Genomic DNA, 8,828 nt, shown 5'->3' with positions numbered 1-8,828 from the left:
GGATAAATTCATAATGTTCACTTTAGCTACAGAGCATAATTGTTCTTACAACTTAAATTTGCTCAAAGATATAACATATCTACCGAACATATCATCCCACTCAAATGTAAGTCGACAATCCTTTGCAAAATCCACTGCTAAATTGGGAACTCTCGTCTTCATATAAGTTTTATCAATTCCTTCAAGAAGCAATAGTGTAAAACCACTCATTTTTAATAATAGAAGGTTTTTGAACTTTAATCAACGTGAGTTAGTCAAATGTCTATTTAGAACTCTAATATTAACTTCTTATCAAGTTTCTAATATCAACGATCAAGGCCAAAGAAATGGATTGTGTAATTAAAAAGATCACCCCCAATCGACCACACTCATCCTCAGGTAAGGACCATAACCATAGCCAAACTAAGTCATTGCACTACTAAAAGATAGTGGTTATGGTGACATTCAAAAGTACCTGGCTTTCATAGAGCTCGTTGGTCTTTAAAAGGAAGTGAAGTTGATACGGTTCACTGTTTCCTATGGCAGCAAGCAAAATTGAACCTAGATATCTACTACCCTTCACATACGGAATCATTTCTGCTCGTTTTGAGTTTTAATGTAAGATAAGATAAGATATTTATTTCGAAAAATGACTATCACAAGCCCCGAAGGGCCGAATTCGCATTTCGGAGTCATATAATAAAAAAAGACATAGAAATAGCACGACAACTAAAAAACTGTCTTAACAATGCCAAAAACAACAATATCAGAAAGGCAAAGTCATTCATTAGTCTAAAAAACAAAAAGTGTCAAAAGTAAGAAAGTTAAAAAGGCACGAATTAAAAAAAAACCAAAACAGAAAATTGAGATAAAAATAATATTAAAAAGGTTTAAAATATAATATATAAAAGGGGAGCGAACGGAAGAGCCAAACGGACACCAGCACGGGTATCACCAGTAAAAAAAAACAACTAGTGGTTTATTTGATCAGTAATGAAGGGGACAAAGGTTTTTTTCATACCTGGAGGTAGAACAACGGATGGGGGACAAGATAGGGACGGGTTCAGAGACAGTACGTGGTAGGCGTTGTCTGGATGGGGAGTGTCTTTTGGGGAAAATGTTTTCCGTGCGAGGGTTTATTATTGCATTTTTTGCGAAACGGAGGCACAGCGTTCATCTCATGTGCTCAACAGTTTCCAGCTTGGCCTTTTTAGAAGGAGTGAATATGGTACCAAAGTTTCTTTAAAAATTATTCTTAGGGCTCTTTTTTGAATAGATTCAATTTTATCTGATTCATCACGGGAGATGCCAGGATGCCAAACTGGAAAAGCATATTCAAGATGCGGGCGGACAAAGGAAGTATAAATCCTTAAAGAATGGGATGGGGGGATGTTAAATTTATTCAAGAGCTTAAGGAGAGACATTGACGCATTAGATCTACGGACAATATATTTCACGGGGATATCCCACTATAAATTAGAGGAAATTGTAACCCCAAGTAATTTAAAGGAAGACACAGAAATATCTGGGGGGATAGGGTCAAGGAAGGCGGGACTAGATTTTAAGAAATTTATCATCATTGTATTTGATTAAGTGGAATTTACTTTCATATTTAGGTTCTTTGCTTCATCCAAAATGTGGGTTAGAATTTCAAGGGGGTCACTTTTAATATTCCTGTGACATACTTCGAGGATCGACAAGTCATCCATGTATTTCCACCTTTGGGGGAATTCCTTACCAATATCGTTAATAATGACTAGAAATAAAAGTGGTCCCAATAAGGTTCCTTGAGGAATTCCACAATATATAGGGAGGGGGCTAGGTAAAATATTTGTGTATTTAACAAATTAGGATCTTTTTGAAATAAACGATATAACAATATTTACTAACAGAGAATGAATTTTAAAGTGAAACAGTAGTGAACAAATTATTATGGTATCGTCCACAAGGTCAAAAGAATTTGGTAAATCAACTAAGACAAGGTTAAGCCAGACATTTGGTTTATCAAGGTTACTTAAGATGGTATGCATTCAGTGCACAAGGTAATGGGGGGTGGAAGTTTTCTTTAAGTTACCAAACTGCCGGGTGTCAATATGCGGACAAATTTTATTCTTAAGCCAGTCACAGAGGAAACCTTCATAAAGTTTGGAAAAAACGGAAGTGAGCGTAATGGGGCGAATGTTGGAGAAAGTCAGACTGGCGCATTACGTAGGGACAGGTGTTATAAAACCTTGTTTCCAGCAACATGGGAATTTACCAAATTTTGTGATATGGTTGAAGATATTTGATAAAGGCTCAGCAATTTTGTCCGAAAAGGCTTTAATTAAGTCAACTGGGATGTCCAAGGGACAAATACATGATTTTCTAAGCTTAAGAATTTTGTTTATAACATCAGAAGGAGAAATAAAGGGGAAGGAAGTATTGGGAGGAATAGTTGGACTTGAGCCAGTGAAAGGGGGGAGACTTTGCACGATGGAAGCAAGGTACAAGTTCAGATCGTTGGCAGTCTTATAAGGGGGTTCAGGGAAATGAAAATTATTTTCGGAAGGACTTTTTCCGCATATTTCTTTAATTTTTCTGTACAATTGCTTGGGCTTGTTAGAATATAGATCTTTGACTTTATTATTATAATAATTAGAAGCTGCTTTTCTTAATGTTTTCTTTAGGAACCTCCTTAGACTATTAGCCTCAGTAATGCGACCTGATTTGAAAAAGTTGATTTTTTTTCTTATAAGTTTTTTAAAAGACTCAGTAACATAAGGCTTATCTGTAGAACACGTTTGAAATTTTTTCTCAGGGAAGTGGAATTCATAATTACTTCTCAATAGATTTTGGAGGGACAAAGCCATGTAGTCAACGTCATTTGTTTGATACACAGTGGACCAATTTTCAGTAGTAATCCAGGAGCCAAAACTTAAAAGTTCTGAGTCAGTGAGTGGTTTATTGGCGTTTTCATTTATAGAAAACGACAGTTTAACTTTAGCCCGGGGTGATTGGACATGGCTAATGTGGTACCTACCCCCTAGGGGGGGGGGGCAGAGTGGAGACGGGTTTGTAAAACTTCGAAAGATTAGTGCAAATTAAATCCAGAGTAGTATTGCCTTTAGTAGTAGGGACATTGACGGCCTGTTTTAAATTAAAAGCGTTACATGTAGAATTAAGTCTTATATCGTTTGCGTCACCCATCAGGAAAATTCCTGCGTTTGGGTATTTTGATAGCACAAAGTCAGCACTTAAATGTAGTTTTTCAATAAAATTTATTGTGTCAGCAGATCGCTGGTTAGGGGAGTAATAAATACAACACAGGAAAACTAAGTTGATAGGATGTGGCAAGACTTTAGCTCGAACACACATATACATAAATTCATCAAAGGGTTTTAGACGCGGAATTGGGATTACACTTGGATATAAATTATTACGGATAAAGAACAACATCCCTCCACCTTTCTTACCCAGAAGGTGGTTTACTGGTCTGAGTTTAATAAATTGATAAAATTTTTTAATCTTTAACATGTGCAAATTTTGAGCTTGAACCTCAGTAATAGCGATCACATCTAATCTATATATTTTAGAAAGGTGGCTAATTCATTGAGTTTGTCAAAGTTAAGGCTTGCAGCGTTGCTCAACAAAAGTTTGGGGAATCGAAAGCAACTTGTGAAGGTACCGTTTTTACACTTTACTTTTTTTTTATATCACAGATGCGGTCAGGGGTTCTAGTGGACTTCTTGACGGGGGATACACTTGGATAGTGAGAACAACAATTATTAAATGCAAAAGGTCTCAGACCAGAGTCACCCTGGTAGGGTGGGCACGAGGGATTAAACGCATGGGTCGGAGGCGGGAAAATAAGGGAGGGAAATAAGATGGTGGTATTTTCAGGGGGTTAAACTTGGGAGGGGTTAACTGGAGTGTTAAGAGGGAAAGGATTTTGCTGGGAATATGGGTTTTTTTCTGGGTGGTAACGGTGGAAGTTTTTTGAGTGAGCAGGGAGGATTTGGGATAAAAAAGGATGAGTATGCGCTGGCGAGCTAATTTTATTAATTGAATGAAGGGGGCTCGGCTTTTGGGTTGATTGAGAACTTGTAACTATCTTACTATTAAAAATTTTACTGCGCCTGGCTATAGAACGATAATCCCTGCTTTTCAAATGTAATAACATGCACTTAGTCTCGAAACAAAGGCCACTTTGAAATTTATAGCAGGGTTTGAAATAAGAAAGGGAGCAATAAGTGTCGTTACAATTACCAGTATTTGAATAAGACATACCAGGGTGAACAATGGTAAAATCACTCTTTCTGATACACTTGCTGGCCAGATAAAAACAACAGGCAATAGAAATCTTCCATGATATGGCTTCAGGAACCGATTTACTAATCATACTCAAGCTCTCACTGACCCCTGGACGTGGAATTTTGGCTGAGTTCACACTTAAATTGTCACTGACCTCTGGATCTGGGAAATTAATGGGATTCTCGTTTAAGTTGTCATTGACCTTTGGAACTAGGTTAATGATAAAGATCATATTTAAGTTGACACGTGTTTCATTAATATTCAGGTCTTGGAAGTTATTGTTTGTTGATTGAATTGCAGGTTGGTTTCAAATTGGTGTTTTCTTTATTCGCATTCACAGACTTAAGTGTGTTCTTAATTATATTCTCCCTAAGATCAATGAAAGTAGAAATTTCGCTGGTAACGAACTCGAGTTTTTTTTAGCACTAAAAGGGAGGGAAGGGAAGGGTCACATAGGGGGCTGGAATCACAATTACCACAAGGAAAATTTTCAGTCTTGCAGGAGGCATCATTAGAAGGCTCACAATTATATTCAAAATCCGTCTGGGTACTGGCATCTTTAGTTTCTAGCAGAAAATCAGTCTGGCAACTGGCAACACTGGTTAATACTGGTAGGGGAGTAGTCTGACACTCGCTATGGGCTGCAATGAAAGCTTTACCATCCCTTTGGTAAGTCGGGGTAAGAGGGGACGACCTGATATCCTCTAAAATTTCTATTAAGGAAGAATTTATTTCTGACAATCGGCGTCGAGGGGTATCGCTAGTTTTTGAAGAATTTATTCCTGACAATCGGCGTCGCGGGGTGTCATTGGCTGTTGAAGATTTAGGGGTGGTATATTCTTTATTTTTGGTGATGTTTTGTTTCGAGGAACAATCCAAACATAACCAGTTCTTATTCCACTGGGAACTTTCTATCCCCGCACATTGCTCATGAATGGAAAAGTTGCAAGTACTACATACCAGGCAATTGATTGTTGCCCTTAATCTACACTCAATCTTGGTTGTCCTTTAGTCATTTGGTTGATTAATCAAAAGGGTTAAAAAAAAATCAATTCACCTGATGGCTGGTGACAAAATCCGGAATTAAGGTCACAGTTAGTCAACTTTGTCACTGAATTGGTTGTCCTTTAGTTATATGGTTGGTTAATATAAAGGGTTAAAAAATTCAATTCACCTGATGGCTGGTGGCAAAATCCGGAAGTAAGGTTACAGCTAATCAACTATGTCACTGAATTAACTGAATTTAATGCAGAAAGGCATAAACCAAATAGGTGTTAACAGGTTGAACTCTGGTTGAAGACTGGTTGAAGATGTAAGTAGGAGGGGGTTTATACCACGAAACTAACATTGAAACTAACATTTCAAACTAACATTTGAAACTAACATTCAATATAAGTTGTAATCTGGATAAATTTACAATGTTCACTTTAGCTGCAAAGCATAATTGTTCTTACAACTTAAATTTGCTCAAAGATATAGCATATCTACCGAACATATCATCCCACTCAAATGTAAGTTGTCAATCCTTTGCAATTTCCACTGCTAAATTGGATACTCTCGTCTTCATATAAGTTTTATCAATTCCTTCAAGAAGCAATAGTGTAAAACCACTCATTTTTAATAATAGAAGGTTTTTTGAACTTTAATCAACGTGAGTTAGTCAAATGTCTATTTAGAACTCTAACATTAACTTCTTATCAAGTTTCTAATATCAACGATCAAGGCCAAAGAAATCGATTGTGTAATTAAAAAGATTACCCCCAGTCGACCACACTCATCCTCAGGTAAGGACCACACCCATTGCCAAACTAAGTCATTGCACTACTAAAGGATAGAGGTTATGGTGACATTCAAAAGTACCTGGCCTTCATAGAGCTCGTTGGCCTTCAAAAGGAAGTGAAGCTGATACGGTTCACTGTTTCCTATGGCAGCAAGCAAAATTGAACCTAGATATCTATTACCCTTCACATTCGGAATCATTTCTGCTCGTTTTGAGTTTTAATGTAAGTAGGGAGGGGGTTTATACCACGAAACTAACATTGAAACTAACATTTGAAACTAACATTCAATCCATGTTGTAATCTGGATAAATTCATAATGTTCACTTTAGCTGCAAAGCATAATTGTTCTTACAACTTAAATTTGCTCAAAGATATAGCATATCTTCCGAACATATCATCCCACTCAAATGTAAGTCGACAATCCTGTGCAATTTCCACTGCTAAATTGGGAACTCTCGTCTTCATATAAGTTTTATCAATTCCTTTAAGAAGCAATAGTGTATCATTTTTAATAATAGAAGTATTTTGAACTTTAATCAACGTGAGTTAGTCAAATGTCTATTTAGAACTCTAATATTAACTTTTTATCAAGTTTCTAATATTAACGATCAAGGCCAAAGAAATCGATTGTGTAATTAAAAAGATCACCCCCAATCGACCACACTCATCCTCAGGTAAGGACCACACCCATTGCCAAACAAAGTCATTGCACTACTAAAGGATAGAGGTTATGGTGACATTCAAAAGTACATGGCCTTCATAGAGCTCGTTGGCCTTTAAAAGGAAGTGAAGTTGATACGGTTCACTGTTTCCTATGGCAGCAAGCAAAATTCAACCTAGATATCTACTACCCTTCACATACGGAATCATTTCTGCTCGTTTTGAGTTTTAATGTAAGTAGGGAGGGGGTTTATACCACGAAATCAACATTGAAACTAACATTTGAAACTAACATTTGAAACTAACATTTGAAACTAACATTTAAAACTAACATTGAAACTAACAACTGTACGAACAACTGTACGAACAACTTGGACGAACAAGATTACAAACCGTTTTCTAGGCCAATCAACCGTTCGAATACTGGGCTAAAAAGATGACATCACCAGACTTCTGAGAATTTCAACATTGTATTTACGTAATTTCTATGACTTGATTTCACCTCGTGAACATTCCGCTGACACAATTTCTCCATGAGACATGTTTATAAATTTGGAAGGCTTCATGGGAATTTAAAATTTACTCTGTACAAGTGGCCAGAACATAGGAAATGTCAGAGATTAATTAAAATTTTAGGGGATTTGAAAGTAGAAACGAAAAAGGTAAGACATCTCAGCGAATGCTAACTCTATTAAGAGATACATTTTATTTTTTAGTTGGAGGTATGTATTGAAAATAGTTATTTTAAATTTCTGAAACTCTGGTAGCCCTGATGGAGCATTCTCCTTCTAAACTAGCTACAATAGCAATACTTAACCTAATATTATTTGTACATTAAAGGGTTTTTTGTTAGCCTTGATGGAGCATTTTCTATTAAAGTTAGCTACAATAGCAACGTTTTACCCTATAACATTAGTGTTTTCAAGGGCTTTGGTAGCCTTCCATCTAAACTAGCTACAATAGCAACATTTTACCCTATATTAATAGTATTTACAAGGGTTTTGGTATCCTTCCTTCTAAACTAGCTACAATAGCAACATTTTACCCTATACCATTAACATTTTCAAGGGTTTTGGTAGCCTAAATGGTGTATTTTTCTTACAACTAGCTCTTTTCAAGGGTTTTGGTAGCCTTCCTTCTAAACTAGCTACAATAGCAACATTTTACCCTATATTATTAGTATTTTCAAGGGTTTTGGTAGCCTTCCTTCTAAACTAGCTACAATAGCAATATTTTACCCTATACTATTAGTATTTTCAAGGGTTTTGGTAGCCTATATGGTATATTCTCCTTCTAAACTAGCTACATAGCAACCTTTTACCCTATATTATTAGTATTTTTAAGGGTTTTTTGGAAGCCTTGATGGAGCATTTTGCTTCTAAACTAGCTACAATAGCAACATTTTATCCTATGCTATTAGTGTTTTTCAAGTGTTTTGGTAGCCTTCCTTCTAAACTAGCTGCAATAGGAACATTTTACAATATACTATTAGTATTTTCAAGGGTTTTGGTAGCCTATATGGTGCTTTCTGCCTCCAAACTAGCTATTTCCAAGGGTTTTGGTAGCTTAGATGGTATATTCTCCTTCTAAACTAGCTATTTTCAAGGGTTTTGATAGCCTTCCTTCTAAACTAGCTACAATTTGTAACATTTTACCCTATATTATTAGTATTTTCAAGGGTTTTGGTAGCCTTGATTGAGCATTCTCCTGCTAAACTAGCTACAATAGCAACATTTTACCCTATAGTATTTTCAAGGGTTTTGGTAGCCTTCCTTCTAATCTAGCTACAATAGCAACATTTAACCCTATATTATTAGTACTTTCAAGGGTTTTTGGTAGCCTTGATGGAATATTCTCCTTCTAAACTAGCTACAATAGCAACATTTTACCTTATATTATTAGTATTTTCAAGGGTTTTGATAGCCTTCCTTCTAAACTAGCTGCAATAGCAACATTTTACCCTATATTATTAGTATTTTCAAGGGTTTTGGTAGCTTTCCTTCTAAACTAGCTACAATAGAAAAATTTTACACTAGACTATTTGTATTTTCAAGGGTTTTGTCAGCCTTCCTTCTAAACTAGCTACAAAAGCAACATTTTATCCTCTTTTATTAGTAT

At 36.1% G+C, this 8,828-nt stretch overlaps 1 pseudogene; it reads right to left on the bottom strand.

Moving 5' to 3' along the window:
* Positions 1–1,568: 1,568 nt before the first annotated feature.
* Positions 1,569–3,492, bottom strand: LOC148951689 (uncharacterized; annotated as a pseudogene).
* Positions 3,493–8,828: the final 5,336 nt, after the last annotated feature.

This window comes from Artemia sp. Qi Xiang Cuo, chromosome 6, assembly GCF_049724085.1.
Source record: "Artemia sp. Qi Xiang Cuo chromosome 6, ASM4972408v1, whole genome shotgun sequence".
Classification (NCBI taxonomy): Eukaryota; Metazoa; Arthropoda; class Branchiopoda; order Anostraca; family Artemiidae; genus Artemia; species Artemia sp. Qi Xiang Cuo.
This window is presented reverse-complemented; position numbering and strand designations above follow the sequence as displayed.